Source organism: Aethina tumida, chromosome 5 (genome assembly GCF_024364675.1).
Source record: "Aethina tumida isolate Nest 87 chromosome 5, icAetTumi1.1, whole genome shotgun sequence".
In the NCBI taxonomy this organism is placed as follows: Eukaryota; Metazoa; Arthropoda; class Insecta; order Coleoptera; family Nitidulidae; genus Aethina; species Aethina tumida.
This window is the reverse complement of record NC_065439.1, coordinates 26408867-26433090: the sequence shown is the minus strand read 5'-3', so window position 1 is coordinate 26433090 and position 24224 is coordinate 26408867. Positions and strand designations below refer to the sequence as shown.

The window sequence follows — 24224 nt, the reverse complement described above, 5'->3', positions numbered from 1 at the left end:
AAAAAATACATATTAAAGTGGAATAATGTTAATAATAAATAGTAATTTAAACTAATTACTAAATAAAACCTGCAATTTTTCTTCCAAAAAGTGGTTGAAAAACACTTAATATGTATTTTTTTTTGAGTGTCTCTTGAAATTCATCAAATGTACAGTTTTAGAGAAAAATGCAAATATTCTCGATATATTTTATTATTTTATTTAAAGTGGTACAACATATTTGTAATTTCTTACAGATAGATGAACATTTAGTATAAATAATTTCATTATTATAACATAATATTTTAAAAAAATATATGTATTAAACGAATTACTAAACAGTATTATTGTAAATACAATAATTACATTATTTTTATTGAGTGTTTTTGTTATATAATAAATTAAAATAATTAAAATAAATTTTATTGCAACTTTTGAACCAAATTAATGAAGAAATAAATTGAACATTTTACTCTATGTATTATTTAAACAAATTGCTAAATAACAAAAGCTCTCATTATTTTACTAAAATTTATAAATCTAGAAATTCACTATGTGCAATTGTAAAACTTATGCAAACACCCTATTTTATTATTACAATGTTAATTAAGTTTTGTTGCCTAAAACAATATTTTATTGTTTTATCAAAAGTATTACAACAAATCTTGGAATACATTAAATGAACAAAAAATTTTGGATTAATATTAATATCGTCTTGTGAATAAGCAAAGCCTCTCAATAAATTCATGGGAGGTAGAACCTTCAATAAATTATTAGATCTTGAAGTACACTTATTGCCTAAAACCTTCATTACCAATATCAGCTTATCTAACAATAAACCAATACACAGCTTGATTTAATTTGGTTGCTTTTATATCTAATTGGAATCAAATGGGACGGTTGTTGTCTAAATGAACAATAGTTTCTGAATTGCCCGGGGTATGTTTTCTGCAACTTAATGTTTGTTTGTCCAGCTACAACTCTAAAATAACTGGGAACCCGACAAAGTTGCTTGTAAACAAATACGTTATTAATAACTATGAATTGAAAACATATCTTTGAATTGAATTAATCCACAAGACATAGTTATAAAGTTGGTTGGAATTTGCATTAAGATTCTGTAGTGAGCTGGAACCATCCGTAATTACTCATCGTCCATGTTGCGAGCCAAAATTCGTGTTAAATAGGCCGTTAAACATTTATAAGTTAATTAGATGTGAAATTTGTCAGTAATTATGTTGAGTTATTTGATTTGGTTTACAGTAAATTTGTCACCTTCAAATAGCTCAATTTATAAAATGGTTTAGTATAATTCAGTTACAAAATTAAAAAACATCTGAATGCCTTTTAGGCGTCAATCTTTGAAGTCAAAATGTCGATGTAATTTTTATTAAAAACCATTAAATGATATTAAAAATATGTAATATCTGTGTATATTATTGTTGAGAACCCTCAACACAAATAGAAAATTGTTGTATTTGTTGATGAATGAAGTATTACCCACAATTTAAACGGCCTTCACTCTAAAATTGGCGTGCCAGATGAATAATGGCAGGCGATATTAAATTAATGATTCATTTTTAGACTGCAGTACATTAGTATCGGAATTGTGAAATGTGGTGAAAACATCAAAGCCTTTCGACTATAAACCGATCGTCAAGGAAATTCAAATGTTTTAGGTTAACCTATTTTTAATAAACCTCCTGTTTTATCTGATAGTTTTATTGTGTGCACCACGGGCCACCCACAAATCGCAGTAAATTTCTTTGAGGAAAAAATAATTTCCAGCGGATTAAAATGCATGGAGCTTTCAGAGGCGGCACGCACTCGAACTGTTGATTTATTCATTGCTGTTTTCCAAATGAGTTAAAATTTTACATGTTACATGAGTAATAGGGCATCAATATTTATGTTTCAATTAATATTGTTTTAAATATTTGACGGCAATGTGTTCGGTGCATAAATATCCAGATCATTCGATTTGTTTGCAGCAATACCGAATTATTTTAACAACTGGCTTCTGCTTTGTCATTCGGTATCAGCACACAAATTTATTATCGTTGCACAAGCCGTCGCGTAAATAATGGTTAAATCTACCGAAAATTAGCAATACGGAAACACATCATTAGTCGAGCCATTAATAATAATATTCTACCTGCATATAGTGTTATTTCTGAACGCATAAAGCAACTTGTATCTGGGCCAAATTACGGCATTCATTAAGACAATATTATTATATATTGCAGCATCTGGTTTAAAGATGTGCACTTAATCTTCGAAAATGCTGCATCCTGATATATGCGCATTCTGTCCCATATAATAATGCGAACTGTGTTGTCTTTGTGCGACGGAAACAATCCGTGGAGTAAAATTGTTTGTTCGGTTTAACGCTAATTAATATCGGTTTGAGTTATAACTAAAATTGATGCCAGGATTTGCTATCGTTTCATATCTGGGACGCATCTCGTTTTGCCCTGCAACAACAATATGCTAAAATTGATTTGGAATTGATGCTAATCGATGCACTTTGCCGGTTTGAAAAAATGATTGCATAGAAAGTTTATTGGTTTTTATTCGTTTTCAGGTCTGCATGTGAACTTGCTTTTTCCGCCTTGTTATTGGCTGGCTGCAATTTTTCAATAGGTATGTTTTTATTGATTATTTATTGATTGTTTTTGTTCGGTGAAATAGTTTTATCGGGGTATTATTATAATTATTCGAAAGTGGATTGTTAGAACCGTTTGCAATGGTAAATAAACAATTTATGTATGTATAGAGTTTATTTATCACGGATATTTGCAAATATGTCTGGAGATAGATATGTTTGTTTTGATGGCATTGTTATTTTTATGTTTTATTAAACAACAGGAATGCTAGTGATTAGAAGCTTTGCTGTAAAATTATTTAATTTTGCTATTTTGTTAAATAAGCAAGTTTAGATATTGAAATAAATTAAATTGTCTCCGTTGTAATTCAAAGAGAAGGAACGTTTAAAGGAATTTTAATTGAGTTTTGTTTTAAATTAAATTCTTTATTTTTATTACCAGACAGGAAAATTGTATTTTATAGAAAGTATATTAACTAATTAACATAATTATAATACTAATTTTCTTAGGATTTGTTTAATTTTTTACTGGATATTTTTATACAATGAGATATAAAAAATAAACATCTAAATGCTGAACTCTAATATTTAAATTTGTGATAATTAAATATACATTTAAAATTTGAGGATCTTAATAAATTAAAAAGATTAAATTTAAACATTTAAACTGTTTTAATTAAAATATAAGAAATGTTTGTAGGAATTTTAAATAGGTTTTTATTGTACCACAGAAAAATTTAAAATATACTTTATAAAAGTATATAATTTATAAGAAACATTAATAAATGTATGTATTATTGTACCATATAAAAATTCAAAATATATTTTATAAAAGTATATAAATTAAAAGAAACATTAATAAAAATAATTTATTTAAAAAATAATCATCCTCATTTTCTTATGAATTATTTCATATTTTGATGTAGAAAATAATCTAATGAATTAAACAAATTAAATTTTTAGAATATTTTAATTCAGAAACGTTTAAAGGAATTGCAATTAGATTTTTATATTAAATTAAATTCATTAGTTTTATTGTATCATAGAAAAATTAAAAATATATTTTGTATATAAAAGTGTATAAACATTAAAAAATTATTTTTTTAAAAAATAATCATCCTAATTTTCTTACGAATTATTTCATTTTTTGACTGGATGTAAAAAAAGGTTTAAATTATTTTAGTGTTTTTTTTTTTAAATTACGTTATAAATTATTCCTGTAATATTTTATAGGAAATGTATAAAAATATATAAAATTTGAGAATCTTTAATAAATTAAACAAATAATATTTAAACATTCCAATTGTTTTAATTCAAAGACAAAAGATGCTGAAAATATCTTTTTAATTTTGTATTATCTAAATGTTTAATGTGTTTATTAAATTAATTAATAATTATTAATTAAAAATTTAACAACAGTAAAAATATTTAAAAATGACAAATACAATGAAAAATCCATATTTTATATTTATTTATTATTAAGTGACAATTGAAAAATTAAAATATTATTAATTTTTCTATTGTTTTTGATTTATTTTTAACCTTTTTATGCATTTTGATGATCACATTTTTCTACAAACTCTTCATGAGGTTTGAGTCACATTTGGTTAAATTTATTATTCAAAAGGAACAAATTTGCATATTAAATTACGAGATACATTGTAAACATTGCTCATATTAAAACGGATACGTAAAAAAAATTACGTTCAACAGTAGTTATTTATAAATATTATCAATTAATTGACGATTGACAAACGCTTTACATTAATTATAATGTTTAACAGCTGTTCTTTACATTAGTTATCATAATTGAGATTAAAAATTGCGAAATAAAATTTGATTTCTATCAATATTTACATAAAAAATCATTCAACAGACTAATAAAGAAGTCAAACCCATCAAATATTAAAGTTATTTACATTAAAATGTACTAAATAATTTTAAATTGTGAATACCGAAGGTAAAACATTTTTAATTAAACCAGTTCATAATTAAAAGCGATGATTTTATTTATTACAACAAAATTAATAATGAAAAGTTTACAACTTCATCATGTAAAGGATAATTGTTTTGGTTCAGTCTGTACAAATTATGGAAAACATGAACATGGCTACAACTAGTTGTAGTACGTTTGAAAAGTTTTATGCTGTTAAAATATTTCAACCCACATCGATTATTTAATATAACATCTTCCTGAATGCCGCAACTAAATTGTAGACACAACAATACGTCTGAATTGAAAGCTCGTACAATAAAAACGCAATAAAATGTGCGTGTGATTAAAATATACGACGGGACAAACCTGCGACCGTGTATTATTAAACAATGATTCAGTTACCGTGTTAATTAAATGACTTGTTGGCGATAATCGTGCCAGTGAAATATATTATCTGGAGCATTTGCATAATTAACCGGACCGATACAGCACAGATGAAAAGCTGGCATCGTGCCAATACAGCCCGACCTGCAAAATTAACTATTGTGCTTTTATTATTTTCCATCTGCGCTGTCGGAACGATTAAATATTTACGGAACCCAATTGATTGTGTACATGCGAATAAAAACGTCAAAACATCGGAAATTATAACTTATTGACGCGCCCAACCGGGAATTATTTGTATTTGCGACGTGAATTAATGGTGCCGGTTTTAAAGGGAAATGTTGAATTTCTGGGTTCCGGGATGATTATGATGCGGTGACGGGTCGCTTTTCGATGCACGTCAGTCAACAATCAGTGGCTTAGATGCCTCGATGTCTACAAATCTGGCAATAATTTCAGACAATTTGATTTAAAATAGTTTCTACAGCAAATTAATTTTGTCTTATTATTTGTAAAATAAGAAAAAATACCCATTTCTTCTGTGTTATTAAATACAAATTTGTTTAAATTTTTAGACAATGATGAAGATTGTAGAGGACTCCAAAATAGTAAAATTTTATGTAAAATTTTTTATCTTTATGTTGAAACTGGTGTACATACATTTTAATCAAAAATATATTCATACTAAACTGCCACGGTAAATTAGAAAATTCATCCCGCGTTAAAACGGAAAAGCCTGTCAATTAAACGGCCCCGTTTGAAAAACATACATACGCTAAACTGAACAACAAACAAATTTAAAGGGGGAAAACATAATGCCACCGACAAACGGGTCAAAATCCATTTAAACGTCCAGACAAACACCGCAGACGTTCCGACATAGAAACACGTGTGTGTCAACTCCACCCACAAACTTTCAAAATTGCGAAAGAACAAACAGAAGAAGCAATCGAGTGGTGTTAAAAATTAAGGTGTGCGACGAATACGTTACATCGGTAAATACCATAGAAAGCTGGTTTTTATTATTGTTATTTTATGCATGGTGTGTGAATTATTTATGCAATTGTGGATTTTGATAGTGACATATTACGTGCCTTGTAGTCAAGTTCTAATTACGATGATAAACAAATCGTTAATTTGTTTAGTTACGATTTTATGTTTGGTGCAAATTCGCGTTGCAAACCAATAAAACTTTCCAAAGGCATCTTCCAATTAACACGTTAAAAGTAATTTAATCTGTCAACGAATTGGAAATAGGTGTACGTCATTTCGATTTTAATTTGACATTCAACATCGTCCAAACGTGTAAATTCGGTTCGGCATTATCTTGTTAAAATCGGTGCATTATTCACATTGTTAAAGTTATATTAAAACATATTCACCCGGGCAATTGTACATTTATTTCTATTGTGTAAAAATACCCAATTTGCTCACATTACGAAATTAAAAATGAATCTGATGGAAATTTTAATGAAATTGCCTTTTTTCACTACGTAGGTACAAAACATATTTTTATTGCCATAATTACAATTTTTAATTTATATATGTATAATGGAAACGTATAAAAAATATATTTACATACAAACAAAAAAATGGTCCGTTTCATACTTTTGATTATTTTTATTGTGAATTTTAATAGTACAGTAATAAACAATTAAAAAACATCAGCCTGGAGTTTCAGTCTAAATAATATATATTTATTATTTAAACAAAAATAAAAAAGGGCGTTGAGAATAAAAATAATTTTACATTTAATATAAATTAATCTCTCAATGTAATTTAATTTTGTTGCAAATTAAATTATATTATACGAAAAATTTTATGGAAAAAATATTTTTAACTTCTGTATCACAAGTTTTATGGATTGTAAAATACAATTTTTATTTAACCAATATAGATATCAGGATGTCAAAAACATAAAAACACATTCGTACGTGTTATTATTTCTACTTCGATTTTAATAATAAAAGAATTGATATTAAAATAACTTTGTAACTTCATAAATCATTGGATATTATGAGATTAGAATCTTATGGAAAGGTAACACCAAATAATTTAAAATAGTAAAGAAGACGTGAAGATTTCAGAATTGATAATGAAGACGAGGATAAACAATGATTAGATGCTTTCCAAAACAAAAAAAAAGCAATTCAGGTTGGATAGTGAATTTGTAAATACAGAAACGCTTCATCCAGTTTATAAAAATAATAATGTTCAAATTTTTTTCTAACCAAATGTTTGTTCCAGTTCCGGCCAATTGGCCGGAATTCCTGTATATCCCAAGTAATAAACCTTGTAACAAAATGTCCACTATGAAACAATTTCTTCAATTACTCATTTTAAGTAAGTAACGTCTGATTTCAAACAAACATTTTTCTAATTAAGTGTCACATCCCGCCACAGCCAACAAGTGGGCAACATCCAGCGACAATTTCCCCAAGAAAAAGGAAAACAATGACTCGTCACGATAAGAAACGAGGGCGCAATCTAATTTCCCACCCCGAAACTAATTCCACGGTCGGCGTCAGCGACTGTGTGTGAGTGTGTTGTGCGGTCCTCGTTCTCAGGCAATTGCTTCGAAATCCAATAAAGTTGTTGTCAGGAACGGGGCCGAAAGGGGTGTGCGACAGAGTTTGTGCCGGCTTCACGCGAAAATCAACAAGTGTTGCATTAGTCGAACTAGGCGTCCGGCCAAATTTTATATCATTACGTACAACTCACCGGTTCGCTAACGATTTTTCTACTCCTTTATTTTCGCCGGTCGCTTATCTATTTTCGGCGCCGGGTTTAAAGCACTTGAGGTCGCGGCGCAAGGACGCTGAGGGGAATCACCGCCGGTTCCTCTCGACCCGAATGTTTGGGGATGCGTACACATGCATTCTGTCCTTTCACCTGTTTTGAACATTTATCTTGCACAATATTTTAGGTAGGATCGTTGGAATGCAATTAAGGTGACAGTAAGAAGAGGCAAATGTCATAATGTTTCTCTATGTATATTAAAATACTCTTTTAAACATGACGACACTCAAATACTTTTGTAACACCCTGTGCATATAACTTCATTAATAATTTACTAGAAGTAATAGAAAATGGAACTTCTTAATGTCTAATAAAATTAGAAAAACGTTTTAATTTTTTGAGTTTATTATCTCTTTAAAACAAGCAATTAATAATTTATAAATTGAATTATTTTTTGATTGCATTGTCTGAATTTTTTTGAGTGAATATTTTTAAATATATAAAATATATATTATATTATATATAAATTAATATAAAAAGGATTTAAATTTGTCAATTCATTCTACGCTAGAGTACAAAACAATAAAAATGAAAAATTATCCACTCAACATTTATTAATTAACAATATTATATTTTTTAACTGCCTCTATAAATAACTTCAAAGTTTACTAAAAATATTAGAAAATAGATGAACATTAAATCATTAAAATGAGTAATTAGTAATTTGTCAAGTGAATTATTTTTTGAAAACATATGAAATTTCAGTGAAGTGAATGTTTTAAAACAGTACCAAAAATTGAATCTGAATGATTTAAATTTTTCAAATAATTCTACGTTAGAGTAAACAACCACAATGAATTGTTGTTCACTTTTATCATGTACTATATTATTAGATGACAATACAATATTCTTAACTTCCTTTAACAATAACTTTTTATAAAGATTACTACATATAATAGAAAATAGAAGAACTTCCTAATGCCTAATCAAGTCACTTATGTTTTCATTTTTTAAGAAGTTCATTCACTCATTAAAATAAACAATTAGTAATTTGCAAATTGAATTATTTTTTGAAAACATTGTATGAAATTTCAGTGAAGTGAATGTTTTAAAATAGTACCAAAAAATGAATCTGAATGATTCAAATTTTTCAAATAATTCTACGTTAGAGTAAACACCACAACAATGAATTGTTGTCCACTTTTATCATGTACTATATTATTAGATGACAATACAATATTCTTAACTTCTTATAACTTTTTATAAAGATTACTAGAAGTAAAAGAAAATAGAAGAACTTCCTAATGCCTAATCAAGTCACTTATGTTTTCATTTTTTAAGAAGTTCATTCACTCATTAAAATAAACAATTAGTAATTTGCAAATTGAATTATTTTTTGAAAACATTGTATGAAATTTCAGTGAAGTGAATGTTTTAAAATAGTACCAAAAAATGAATCTGAATGATTTAAATTTTTCAAATAATTCTACATTAGAGTAAACAACCATAACACTAAATTGTTATCCATTTTTATCATGTACCACATATTATCAGATGACAATACAATATTTTTAACTTCCTATAAGAATAACTTTTTATAAAGATTACAAGAAGTAATAGAAAATAGAAGAACTTTCTAAAGTCTAATAAATATTTGTGAAATTTATTTTATTTGTATTAATTTATTTATATAAAATTTTACTATTTTGGAATTCTAATTTTTGTCTGTCTATAGAAAATATAAAATAATCACAATTTAATTCTCTTATATTCAAAATATTCATCATAAAGATAAAAAATTTACAAATTTTATTTTTACTTCTACGAATTATTTTTTCTTTTTCTATCTCCTATAAAGAATATTATATTATAATAAAATATATATAAATTTATTTTTATATATTTAAAATTTATTTTTATTCCTATTTATTTATTTATATAAAATTTTACTATTTTGGAGGTCTCCTAATTTTTTAACTCTAAAGGGAATATTATAAAATATATACAATTATATTTTATTATATTTAAATTGTTCAACATATACATAATTACATTAAGCTAAGCTTCAAATTTTCAACGTGTATTTAAATTTAAAACAATAAACTAGATAATTTTAAACTTATAGCTTAAATAGCTTATAATAATATATTTTAGTGTAATATTAACAATATTAATGGAAAATTTTAAATATTTTGGAAAAAAAATTAGTTGTAAACAGAATTTCTTCAATATCATAAGAATATTAATCTAAAATTATAGTAATAAATGGTTGGTACAAAATTTAAACCGTGGATGGTAGATCAGATAGGAGGGCCGCAGCAGGAAAATCATAAGCCACCGGTTGCTCTTCGGCTCCGTGCCGCCAACCCAAACTGAACGATTCGAGTCACGTACAGAGCAACAGTTTGTGTTTTGCCGATCATTTCCCTTTTTGCCTGGTGGCGCAGTTTTATTGAGTTCGCGGCCAATGTACCATCCACATTTCCAAGGGTCGCCGATAGCTAAAAATCACCGCGATCAACCGCCGTGCCTTGCAACAAGTATGTGCAACAAAACACAAACTAGTCCCCAAAACTGCGACGTCTTCGGCTCCGAGCTGCCAATCCGCCTCTTTGTGATGCAAAAAAGGTCACCGGCCCCCGTAATTTATGCGGGGACTTTATTTCGTGGGGAAGTGGGAACTTCGCGACCATCGCGTGACTCCCCGCAAAACAAACTGTTGAACGCTCGCGACAAGGTGGTCCCCCGTACCCACCAGTTGATTCCGAGTTCGAATAAATCTTTCCCATGAACCACCGACCATTTTTTAATTGCTCTTTGTGCGCCATAGGAAGTGCTGAATTGCTCCGTTGTGCCAGTTTGCGAATGATACGGTACTTTAGGGCATTAAACTTGTTTATTCCGGTTGACGTTTCGTTGGGGCCAGTTAGCACGAATCATGGGAGAATATTTAAAGCGGCGTTAGTCACTCAATGACCATTGTTTGATTAATAACCGTGTTCTATAAATTTTACGAGCAGTTTATCTCTAAATCAGCGATTAAGAGCGATCATAATTCTGGGAACGCTCTCAGGTCTCTGTGTCACACACATTTCACATCTATCACTCAAGTTTCATTAGTTATAATTAGCATTAATAGCTGTGTATGAATAGAAAACGGCTATTGATATTCAAGTGTTCAGATCTGAAATGTGCACCTGTGCAAACAACAGTAATAGCTAGGTGTTTAATGAAGTTCAGAGCTTCTGAATCATTTACGAACTAATTAATTAAGAATCACAAAGTAAATATATACGTTTACAGAAGAGAATGTTTGGTAGAATGTATTCAAAAATTTGGGTGAATTCTCAGTAAATTTGGTCCACATATTGACAATAGGGCAATAAAGAAATAACTTGAGTATTGCTTTAATTTTCACACAACAGTTTCCTGTATTGTACAATTTTGATCACCTAGATCTGGTGAAACAATAATCTTGTAAGATATTTTTCCTACAACTCATAATTGTGTGAAATTCTATTCAATTGTGTATCATGGAATTTTAAAAAATAATTAATTAATTATTAATTAACGTAACAGTGTTTTAATGAAATTGTCTATTTATAAAACCATTGAAGTTTAAATTGTTTCAAAAATAACAATTTAGTTAGTAATTTTGCATTTTGTTAGAAATTATGGAAAACAATAAAAAAATCACTGTTTCATTGATTAATTTATTAAATCATTTTTAGAAATTCTTTTTGACAAACTGTGACACGGATTATAAAGCTGCAAAACGAGTGCATAGAAATGGAACAAAATTATTTTTAGTGCAGTCCATATAATGTATTGTAAATACACGATTGTGTCGATTACAGCTGTAATCAGTTTTTTTCCGACATTTTTAAAATTTAATCCTCCGTTATTAAAGCGTTTTATTATTTCATAGTCGTGCTTTAAATATGCCAGTTTCACAATCTGTCTCTCAACAGTTTTATTGTCTATACATATATATCCGGATAAACTCTATTCTGTGCGTTTCATTAAATTTTAAAATAGACACTCGTTAAATTTGTTTGCCCAGTTTATTATTAACGATTGCCGACGAATTATACCATAAATATTATGTTTTAATGCAATAAAGGATTTTTGTTTCCTGCACGACGCATAAAATGCTGCTGTAAATCAAATAACCTGCTGATTTTATAGAAATTAAGTCTAGTTGCGCAAATTATTTATCGTGTCTGTTGTTTTATATTCAGAGTTAATAAAGTTAAAGTTTAAGCTTATATAATAAAAAATAATGTGATTATTTCGTAAGTCTATAATAAATTTATCTTTACGTCTAACAAAACAAACTAATCAATACTTGTGATGAACTTCATTTTAAGTGTAAATTTTATTTGATTTACGAGTAAATATTGTGTAATAAAGGTATACAATAAAATCAAAAATAATTATTTTTTTAAGTCTAATAAAAATTGATCAATACTTGTGATGAACTTCATTTTAAGTGTAAATTTTATTTGATTTACGAGTAAATATTATGTAATAAAGGTGTAAAGTAAAATTCAAAATAATTATTTTTTAAAAATAAAAATTTATCAGTACTTGTGATAAACTTCATTTTAAGTGTAAATTTTATTTCATAAATTGAGTTAATTCAAATTTGTTACTTTTTTTAATGCAAATTTCATTCGATTTACGTGTAAATACCGTGTAATAAAAGTGTAGGGGGTAAAATTCACAATTATTTATTCACAAAATATTATAAACCAGTTATGTTTATGTTTAACGCACGAAATAATGCGACGTTTCGTCCAGTTTCACGCCATAATTCATAACAACGTAAAATAAAATAAAAAAATTGTAGAGGCCGCTAAAACGAGACCTGTTTGGTTATTTTTAGTTCTCGCTTGACATTGATAAGTGTAAAAAGAATCGTGTTACAGCGTTTCGAAAATAGCACCGAGATCAAAAACGAATTTCGCTGCAGTTTTCCCTGCACATGAAGTCCACGCCTCCATAATCTGAAACATTGTTGCACGAACGTCTTCTTTGGATATTACCGGTCGGACAGAATGTATTAATTAAATTTATTAGCGGTGGCAACTGTTATTTACAGTAAGGACTAATAAAATTTTAGATCAGTAGTAAATGAACAACTGACATCAATTCGTGAAATCTGATATGTTTGTTAGAAAACCGCAGTAAAAAGTTTTATTACATTTATCGACCGCAATAAAACAGTTTTTCCGCGGTTTTATTTCACAAAAGAAATTTTTATGCCCCAAACAGTGTCCAGTCGTAAAATTGGTATTCCAGAAATTTGTTGTGTTCAGTCATAGGATGTTTACAAAGTTCATGTAAATATTCAAGTCGGCAAATTCGGTTACCGTAACTTCCTGTTTAATGATTTATGCTCCTGCGAATTTCAGGCACATTGCGATTTTCCTGTTGGTAATAAATTTGACAAATTTAAGAAAAATTAAGACTGATTTTAACATTTATAATTTAATTTATTGCTCGTAAATGTTGTTAAATTGACTAATCTAGACTAGATTATCTAGTTAATTAAATATTAATTTATTGCACTGTCTTGACATACATATACAAATTTAAAATTCTCTAAAATGTGCCCCAAGTTTAAACCAGATATTTTAAGTGAATAACCTTCATATTATACTTCAGCTTACTATGCAGTTTTAAGAAATGTGAGAACTGATAATATTTTCTGCTGGAAACTACAAAAAATACATGAACAAGCAGTAAATAAATCTTTCAAATGTTTTAGTTTATTACAATTTTAAGTTGTTTGTGTTATTTAATATAAATTTATCAAATATGTATTTTCATAATTCATATTAAGTTTTAAAAAGACAACAAAATCTATTTTACAGATGAATTTTCAGGCATTCTGTCTACAAATAAATAAACAAAACAACTCATAAATTAAATTACATCCACTAATTTATCCTGTTAATCTAACGTAAAGTTTGTTTGTACTCCTCCACAGTTAGTATTTATTTAAAATGTCGTGTATGCACTCCGCTTTTTAATAATATATTCCGTTTATAATTAATTTGTGTAATTTCACAATCATGAACTATTCAGAGTTTTAAATTAATATTAAACAGTAGCACCGACGTGCCTTTTTTATATATTTAAGAGTTATTAGCAAGAATATAATTTTCCAAGAGCATCAAAAACTAGGTCATGATCACGTGGATCCGGCAACATTAATTTGCGCTGCAAAAAGCATATATAAAATTATAGTTATTATGCAGGATATTTTGTTGGGCGCCACCCGTCCGAAGTCCCAGTCCAGTGTGAGCTTATCCTTCGTCTGGCACCGAACGTGTTCAGCATTGACAGATCTATTAAAACATGTCTTTTGCTAATCTAGGACCGTAAAGTTGGAAATCGAGCCCCGAGGGTATTGCCAAGATTATAATTCTAACAACTCCTGGCGAAGATTAAAACTGCCTAATACATAAACTCCCGGCTGCACGGAGGACCCTTTCTGCCATTTTATCGTTCATAAAAACGATAATGCCGAACAAATGTTAATTATGAACTAACTGCGGAGTGTAACACGTCTTAGTTTACACTTACTGTGAAGTTATTATTTCATATTGCCTGGTTTATGGTGCAACTTTTAACTGACTATGGCTTCGTCAACGATATTACTCAGTCTTTTTATTACACCGATATGGTGTTGATGGCATTTAAAATTTTATTCTAATTAACATAGTAAATCACCCACGAGAGACAACGTCTTATTTTGATAAGAACATCTTGGGTTATTGAATTATAAAATATTCATCCGTTTACTGTGAAGTATAACTAAAATATTGCGTTACAATACTGTTAATAACCCAGAAATATTAACTCAAAAGCCTAATTTCTTATTTCATTATAAACACGTCCTCATTACCCATTAATTCTATCTGCTAGTAAATTAACTTTAGATTTTGGCACGCGTCCAACTAATTGTATGTATGGCATTCATAATGTATACAAAGTAATTTTATAAATCTAATAGAAAGTTGGACCAGATCGATTGTAATAAATTTAATAATGCACATAAAGTTGAACGAAATAATTCTTTTATTTTTGTTTGGTTTTTGAAATCTTTGTTTATCCCTCATGTTATAAAAGTGTCGATTTGTTGTATATTTTCTCAACTGATCGATTAGGTAGTTCTGTTTTATTAACTAACAGGGCTGATATTGGAAAATGTAAATAAACTTGAAATACGAAAATAAACAGGGAACAATTTTACATTCAAACGAAAATCTAAATATTTAATGGGTCTAAAACCGTGTAGATTCAATCGTCGACGATTTTTATTTTTTTTTTTTTTTTCATTGAATATTGATTTTTCAGGATAAAATAAATACCAATATGCAGTGTTTTAGATAAATAAAGTGAACAAAATCTATTTTATAAACAATAAAAGTTATCGCAACGGGAAAATCAACACAGCACAGTCATTTTATGAATAAACTAAATTTAGTAAATATCTGTTATCACATAAAGTTCATTATTAAATCGTTTATTGCCATTAGTTTAAAATGTAATAAAAAATAATGAATATATCAATGTCAAGGAATATTTTTAGTTTGTTATTACTTCAACATTAAAGGCCTAATCTTATTATTTATATTTTATACATCATGTTATTTTACTCCATATAATTAAAAATAAGTATATGTTGATGAAAATATACGAATATACTTTAAACAAATAAATTCTTAAATTGAAAATAATAAATCCTAAACATTTTTTTTAAATGACGACTGACAGATATAACATATGCATGTTAACAAAGCATACAAATATCAACATTTACATATAATTGTACTGCGTCTCTCTATGGTGATAAATGGTTAAAATTTTGGAAAAAGGTTTTCTATTAATTCCATGCCCAAGGCGAGATGACTTCATTCCGGCTCGCCTTGATTCATGTGTTTTCAACATTGAACGCAATCTTGATTTGCATATTCGATAAAAGTTCATTTGGTAAAAATTAATAAGGAATTATTTATAAATTGTAATTAAATTTGCCTAAATATTTTATTAACCCGATTTATGTGGGAACAAATTTAGTTTAAAAGCTTTTAATCGAAATGTTACATTTATTATGAAATCTTTTACATTTAATAGTTTATTTTTTATATTTGTTTTTATGCCGAATAAATTTTAAGCAGGTTAAATAAAGGAAAAGAAAATTGTAGGGGAATAATTTATAACACGCAACTTAATTATGTACGTATTTAATTTATATTTTTAAAATTCAAATGGATTTAAATACATATAAATTATGTATCAAGAAATGAGTACATTCAAATTTCACACAAGAAAAACAGAGATGATACGAGTAAATTATGTTAAATATTTGACAAATTAAAAAGTTTGACTAATAAATTATGTATTTTAAATTAATATTAGCATTATGAGCATTAATTTCTGTTTTATGTGTTGGTATGTGCAATTGGCACCATTTAAATTAGAAATAAGTTTGGTTGTCACATAAATTTGAAGTAATATTTAAATTAATACATGTTTTCCTGTTTTTCTTTTCTTGTTTTTAGAAAAACAAATTGTTATAATACATATTTTTACTACAATTTAATGTTAAAACTTCTATTCATTTTTAAATTTTCAATTATAGAGTTATAAATGACATTTTTTATATTATTGGTGGTTTTTTTTTTAGGAAAATGGAAATTGAAAGCTTTAAGAATTATTATTACATCACAAATATTTATTTAATATTAATCTGCTTATTATTTTATAAACAATATTTTACGATTGGCACTTTATTTTAATCTTCCAATTAAAACCTTTAATTTATTAATATTTATAAGGGTGAAACAATGTTGAGGTATTTCTCCACTTTTTCTCGCCCTATTTTCTACACCACTGAATATTTTTAAACCTATTGAGCTTTTTATATTCTTTGCACAATTTAGAAAAAAAGGTCCTCTTAATTAATTTTGATTCACACTGCCAATTTTGAGATATTTCAGTTTTAATAAAATTATAGGGTTCATTAAATCTTAAATATCTCGAAAACGACCATGTTAATCAAAATTAGTAAAGAATACTTTTTTTTCCAAACTATGCAAAGTAGTTTTAAAAAAATATTCAGAGGTGTAGAAAATAATACGAGAAAAAGAGGGAAACTACACCACTGTCATAATATGGAAAAAATTTGTAAAATAGATTGTAGGCATATATTTTTACAAAATTTAGGCATGATTGGATCAAATGATGAAGAAATATGAAGAAACAATTTTTGAAATTTTATAATTTGGAGGGCTATATTTTCTTCATTAATATTGGACGTGTCCAACTGGTTTCAGCTTTTTACCACACATTTTAGAAACACTTTGGATAATAATGAGAGTCTACTTTCGGGATAATTAATTATTGTATTAAATTTTTAATAAACAAGTTTTCTTATTTATCTCGTGAAGATAATTAATTGAAATATCACCCTGCATAATACTGCAATAACGTATGCAGTAAATTTATTCAGCAGAATATATAATTAATGGTAATAAAATCACATAAGAATTGTAATTTCCATTGACTAGCATTCCATTGAATGGCAACGATTTGTCGTGAAACCAATCGTACGCCGGCGTTATATTAATTGTCTCGCATTTAAAACTCGACGGCCGGCGGATTCTTTTTTGCTTTTGGCGCCGTTCCCATACAATTAAGCCTTACAAATGGGCATCACGTACAGGCCAAGATCCATTCCAATCCGCGGCGAAATTACCTTTCTGGCCTCGGCGAAATAATTCCCGTGCAGCAAGCCAACCCCCCCGACTTCAATTACGACACCCGGCAGCGGGCAAATACGCGCAAAACGAATAGGAAAAAAAGTGGGAAGGAAAAAAAATATCGGGAAAATCGTCCAATAGGTACGGTTAAGGAAAATGACGGGTAATGGACGAGCACTTGGCGTTGCGACAGTTTAAGGGGCCAATTAAGGGAAACGATTTGGATTCGGATTTGCGGCTCGCAGTTCAGCGGCGATTGATAATAACTGGGGCAGATTTGCTTTCGTACTTTTTTTTTTTTTTGTACAATTCGAGAAAAGGTAACTGAACAATGGACGGTGGTCGGGATTCAATCTGCACGCAATTATGAAATGCAGTTACGTTACGAATCTAAAAGGAATCTGGGCATTAATATCGTTTTATCATCCCGCAGTTTCGTCACGTTCTTACTGTTATGGTTTCGTCTTTGTGCTTTGTTTTAATTCTCGAAACCGATGCGAAAATATAATTTATTTTGAAAGTGGAGTATTTATTTCTCCTCCTTAACATTCGTATTTTTCTTATCAAATTGATTTTAGTAATTAATTTGGAAAATCATAAAATATGACAGGAAATATTTTCATTAGTGGTTTATATTTATTACGAGCCAAATTCATCTCTATGAAGATTGAAATGCTATTAGTAAATTATAGTATTAGAGCCTTGACATTCAGTGTGATATAAATCATTCTGTAAAAATATTAAAATAATTAAACTAAAATTGCTTTGGCAACTTACCAAATTTACATCTACATTTCTCCTAATTACGCATCTGAATATCTTCAACATTTTGTTTATAGAAAAGTAAATAAATCATCTTAATGGATAAGCAATTTTCGTTCAATAATATTGTCAAGAAAATGAAATTTATATTTTTAAATATATAATAATACGATTTATTATTAGTTTTCTAAATTAATAAAATTAATCCATAAAATGTTTCACTGAAACTGAACTTATGAAAAACTAATTTTGAAATGGGTAGACTTCTGTGAAAATATTATTTTATATTACTTAATAAAATTTAAATAAAAGCTTGTTTCTATAATAACTGTACATTCTCATAAAAATAAATATTATTCAGCAAAAAAGGTTTTATTATACTATAAATTCTCCTCACAAAAAATACATATTACATATTTGACTAGTGTTACATTTTACTTCATTAATTTCATCCTGCTTTTTTATTTTAATTAATCTAAAATTGTTAAGGTAAAAATTTATATTGGAACTAACAATGAATATTAATTTGTTTTAAAATTTTATCATACACTTATTAAAATTACATTGTTTGAATTCTACGTTATTTTAAAATGGTTGTTCAAATATTTTTTATCTGACAGAAATATAAAAAAATCTATTAATAATTATGGTAATTGAATATTAAAAAATATATATTTCCAAAATGTTCATAAATTTTACTACGAAAAATCTTTGTATATTTATTTAAAAATAGGTTTTTATTAAAAATTGTGTCAAATAATCAAATTAACAAAAGTTATAACAAATGTTTATAAAAATATCTCCAAAAGACATCTTCTGTTTATGCTCAAAATCTGGGTTTGAATTTCATTTTGGTCTAAATTCTCCCAAATTTCGAATACAAGATGATCCACATACTCTAAGTTTAACTTCTCTTAAGAATGTCTCATATATATTCTATTGGGTTAAGGTCTGGACTGTGAGCTGGTAATGTGGTCGCATTATTCTGTATTAGTAAAAAATTTGGACGTACAATAGGAACATATAGCACGACATTTTTCTAGAAAGTCCAAAATGTAAAGCTCAGCATTAAGTTTCCCATTATTCATCACCGCCAAGTCGGTACGTGTTATTAAAGAAATGCCGTACTACTCCATAATTCAGCCCTAACCAAATAAGGTGGTATTTATGAAGTTACATTGAGGATATCCTTCATATGGTTGTAGAAACACGCGAACGTGTTTATCACATGTTTTCAGGCAAATTCTAGATTCATCAGTAAACATAACTCGTTCCTAATCTAATGGACTAAATAATTACAGGTTGTGTTAGGTTAAAATTTAGGAAGAATTCTTTAACTCAAATTTTTAAAATTGCAATTGAGTTGAATATCAACAAGAAAATGTAACTTTTCCAACAGGCGTCGATATTTATTGCAGCGACAACAACGACGACCTTTGGAGCCCATCCAAAACCCAATTGTTACAGATATTTTCGATGTCGAAGATAAATCAACAGACATACTTTATTAATTGCTTATGTTAAGAACCTGTGGACACGTTTATTTTTAAAACCTTGTCGAGGAGCCAAAACATTATTTGCATGAGATTTTAAGAATTTTAGAAAGTGAATTCCTGCACACAATCCATTTACTAAGATCTTGATAAGAACATCTTGGCAACTGACAACAATACTTCCTCACATTCAACGAATAAATCACTCTATTTATAATTTGAAAACGTTTTAATTATTTAATTTAAACCTGTCGTTTTTTGTTACAGGTAAAGATATTGTCGCCAAAAGGCCATCGGTAAGACTAATCCCCGCCCGTCGCGGTCGCATAAAATAAAAATCGACGGGACACATAAATTCGGTGCCATAAAAATAAATCGAAAATAATCCCGTGTTTATGGTGTTCGAAATGCATTTTGAAACCGGGCTTATTTTCGATTTTCAATGTGGAAAAGCATTACGCAGATGAACGAGAGCTTTTCCCCCCACAAAGCGCTTTGACTCAATCGAATAAACTCCACAATTGGATATCCGTTGCATGTTGCGCTTTGATATAATTACAAAAATCCCAGCGCAAATCACGGATTCAATAAAAATACTTGAATTAGCGACTGGTTCGATGGTGCATATGCTGCGGGCACAAAAAAATATTATTCACTGTAATTAGTATGTATAAACTAATTTGAATTCGATGTAAACATTCCGTATTAAATCTATTTTGTTAAATCGAAATATTTAGGGTGTTGTGTTCAACCATAGCTTAAAGTTGCTACAATTATTACCACCAATGTATGTCCTAAATGTCTTAAATTTTAAGATATAGGGTGGTAATGTTTTCAATATTAAGAAGGGGATTATAATCCCTTTTTTCTATGACTTTTTCCTCAAAAGTTGTCCCCCAGACATGTTTTTGAATTATGTCTGTAATCCCCCGGTGTTTTCCAAGGACCACCTTGTATGCAGGGGAGGAAAACAATGAAAAAGTAACAAAAAATGTTTTGCAACAGTAGCAATCAAAACTGTTTAGAAATAGACTAACAAATAACAGTTAGGCTGGAATAACACATACAGAAAAGTTTGAATTACATCAACTTTTTATTATCAATTTTCCATTTCCATTACCTCGCCAACTGCCATTAATAAATAATATTTCACCGCAATTGTTTACACTGCACAGCTCAAACTGGCCGTTAATTTTTCCAAACTCAAATTAAATTTCGATTCGGTTTTAATTGAAACGTGGAGCATTCAATTTTCGCCGAAATTGCCGTATAATGAATGTATTTATTAGTTTTATAACGGTACGGAAAAAGGCAATGATTTAATAATCGATAAAAATTAACGAAATATAATATAATCATTGCCCGGTTGATTGGTCCGTAATTGTTTTGCACGTAGTAATTCAATCGACGTCTGAATTTGGCGTTATTAATCAGTTTTTGCGCAAAAGGGTATTAATTTTCAGACATCACCGACACACAATATAGTAATTGTTCGTGCACTAATCTCGCATTTTGCAAATGTATCCGTGTTGTTCTTTATGCCGCGAAGCAATCCGAAATCATGTCGACGGTTAGGCATCAGAATTTGCCGGCTTTTGATCTGCCGCACGTTAATTAAAACATAGGCTAATTACGTACAGGTCGATTGTTTTAATTCGTTGTACATTGTTGAAATTAAACAGTAAACTAGTGCTACAACGGACCGTGGCATCTGCTCATTTGATGGTTATTTTCGTTGTGTGTGTGATGTGTGTTAATATTTGCTTTGAGTTTGGGCCGCTGCCCCCTCGCATCCACCTCTTTAATAAATTACGTGAATGCTCCATATTCCGTTAGGCGTGTTGCTTTTCGGGTGTTTACGGGGGTTCTGCGAACTTGCTAAACTAGTTCTGGTTTTCTGGAATATTTTGAATTAAATTATTCAGCTTCATCAAAGGTGAAACTAAAATAAGTCATTGTTACAAAATTTATGAACCATTTCACAAACTAAAACTTATATTTATTTGTGTAATTTATTAAATTATTTTATGTTTCATAAATGTAGTAATATTTTCATATTCTCATAAGTAATTATTTTGAAATATCAATAATATTTTATATTTCTAATGACTATAATTAAAAATGTGTTCATTTGACAATTTTATGTTTTAAATCAAATTAAAAGAATTTATCTATTAATTATAAAATATTAAATATTATTTTCGTAATTAAAAATTATAAATATAATAAATAAATTTTTCATTAGCAATTAATTATTTAGTATTAAAAGTAAAATTTTATTTTTTTACCTATTTGATGAATTTTACAACAAATTTTAAATATGTGACATTCATAAATGTTCCAGTTATTCACTGAACCTGTAAATTTGTACGTAAAGTATTAATTTAATATTTAATATATTATATATTAACAGATAAATTATTAAAAATATCAGATATAAATAAATATTAATGGTAAATATTAATTGGTGAATTCACCATTTTTAAAGACTCAATCAAATTATTTTATATTTTTCAAAATATTTTATATTTTTAATAACTATTTGACAATTTTATATTTTAAATCCAATGAAAAAAATTATTTATTAATTATAAATTATTAACAATAATTTTCGTAACAATAGTTTTTTCAATTATTAAAAATTATTAATATAATATTTATTATATTTTTCATGATCAATAGGAATATTTTTATAATATATTTAGTATTAAAAAAAAAATATTTTTTTGTCTATTTGTTGAATTATACATCAAATTTTAAATATATCATATTCATAAAAGTTTCAGTTATTTATTGAAGCTGAAAATTTCAATTTTTACCTAAAATATTAATTTAATATTTATGATATTATATTTTATCAGATAAATTATTAAAAAATCAGATAAAAATAAATATTAATGGTGAGTATTAATTGGTAAATTTATCATTTTTAAAAACTATTATAAAAAAACATTCCAATGTTTTTATAAACATATTTATAAAGTCATAGGAATTTGAAATACATCAAATTATCAAATTCTAATCTAATATCTATAAAATTTAATATTATATTTTTTTATTTACGGATTTTGTATAATAATAATAATAATAATATACAGGGAAATTTTAAATGTTTTAGCAACTAATTTTTATTTTCATAATCAATTTTACAACAAATTTATTAAAATATTAGGAACTTTATATATACAAATTCATACAAGTTAATATAAATAATAATAATGCGTAATTAATTGGTGAATTTATCAGTTTTTAAGTGCTGTTATAAAATATTAAAATTATTTTTTCTTTATTATTATTTACTGGTTTTATATAATATAATATTGAAAACAGGAACATTTAAAGTGAATTAAAAAATAACATTTACTTTTGTTACCTGTTTAATGAATTTTACAACAATTTGAAAATATTACAAATTTATTATAAAAATGAGAAAACTTATTAATATAATATTTATTAAAGTTTTAATTATTCATTGAAGCTGGAAATTTCAATTTTTACGTAAAATATTTATTTAATATTTATATTATTTATATCAGATAAAAATAAATATTAATGGTACGTTATATTGGTGAATTTATCATTTTTAAAGACTGTTATAAAAGTAATGTATACATGTGTGTTTATTGTTTGTCATTTATAAAGCCATAAGAATTTGAAATAGATCAGAATGTCAAATTCTAAACTAATGTACTAATATCAATAAAATAAATATATATGATATGAAAGTGTTTTCCAAAATATACCACAGCATAATAACACAACATAATCAATTTCGATTTTTTTGCATCACTACCTACCTAAATTATTTTCGGCAAGCTGCAACATTGAAAACAAACGCTTTCGCTAGTATCAATTTGTGTAAATGCAGGGGGCCATAATTTTGAATTCATCCGAGTTTATGTGGGTGCCGGACTGAAACCGAAAATAGAATCACAAAAACGTTTTTCATTCTTGATAAAAACGTGAATTGATTTATACTGGACGTGATTTGGTCACTTGCCAATACATCAATTTCAATGAAAATTACGGCGTGTCATGTTTACTTTGCTTTTTTCGGTGGTCCGAAACACAGTTATCATTATTGGGACCACTGTATGTTTTCAACGTCGGTTTCCAGCTGGAAGATGACAAATTTTTACTTCTTACATATTGTTTAATAATCAAATTTTACACAACATATTGTGTTGTTGTATATTAAACATAAATCAATCACTGAATTAATATTGTATCTATTTATAAGGTATTGTGCACCCCTTTGTATAGGTAATTATAGTCTTCTATTTTAGCAAAACAGATCATAAACAACCAATTTAGACTAAAGACTGGCTGTTTATAGGGACTAATAGAAGCAAAATTATTCAATTTGTTGTGATTGGTTTGGCCTCAATTCGTGCTTATGTTCTCGCATAAATTTTGTAATGGGAGCTTTCAACTTGTGCCATTTACAATTTCACCACGTGTTCTACAGTTCCGCTTTTAATTGATTTATACGAGGACGCTACACCAATATGAGACACAGGCAAGAAGCATCTACGTATCAAACGATTTAA

At 27.8% G+C, this 24224-nt stretch overlaps 1 protein-coding gene across 7 annotated transcripts in view; it reads left to right on the top strand.

Annotated features, from left to right (window-relative positions):
* Positions 1–24224, top strand: part of LOC109602114 (polypyrimidine tract-binding protein 2) — a 319967-nt gene that overhangs the window by 72561 nt on the left and 223182 nt on the right. For 5 of the 7 annotated variants that reach the window (XM_049967103.1, XM_049967102.1, XM_049967100.1 and 2 more), the window contains exon 2: positions 2564–2622. The exons of the other annotated variants lie outside the window; for them this stretch is intronic. The gene's annotated coding sequence lies outside the window, so the exon portion shown is untranslated. The remainder of the gene's footprint in view (positions 1–2563; positions 2623–24224) is intronic. 7 annotated transcript variants of the gene reach the window in all.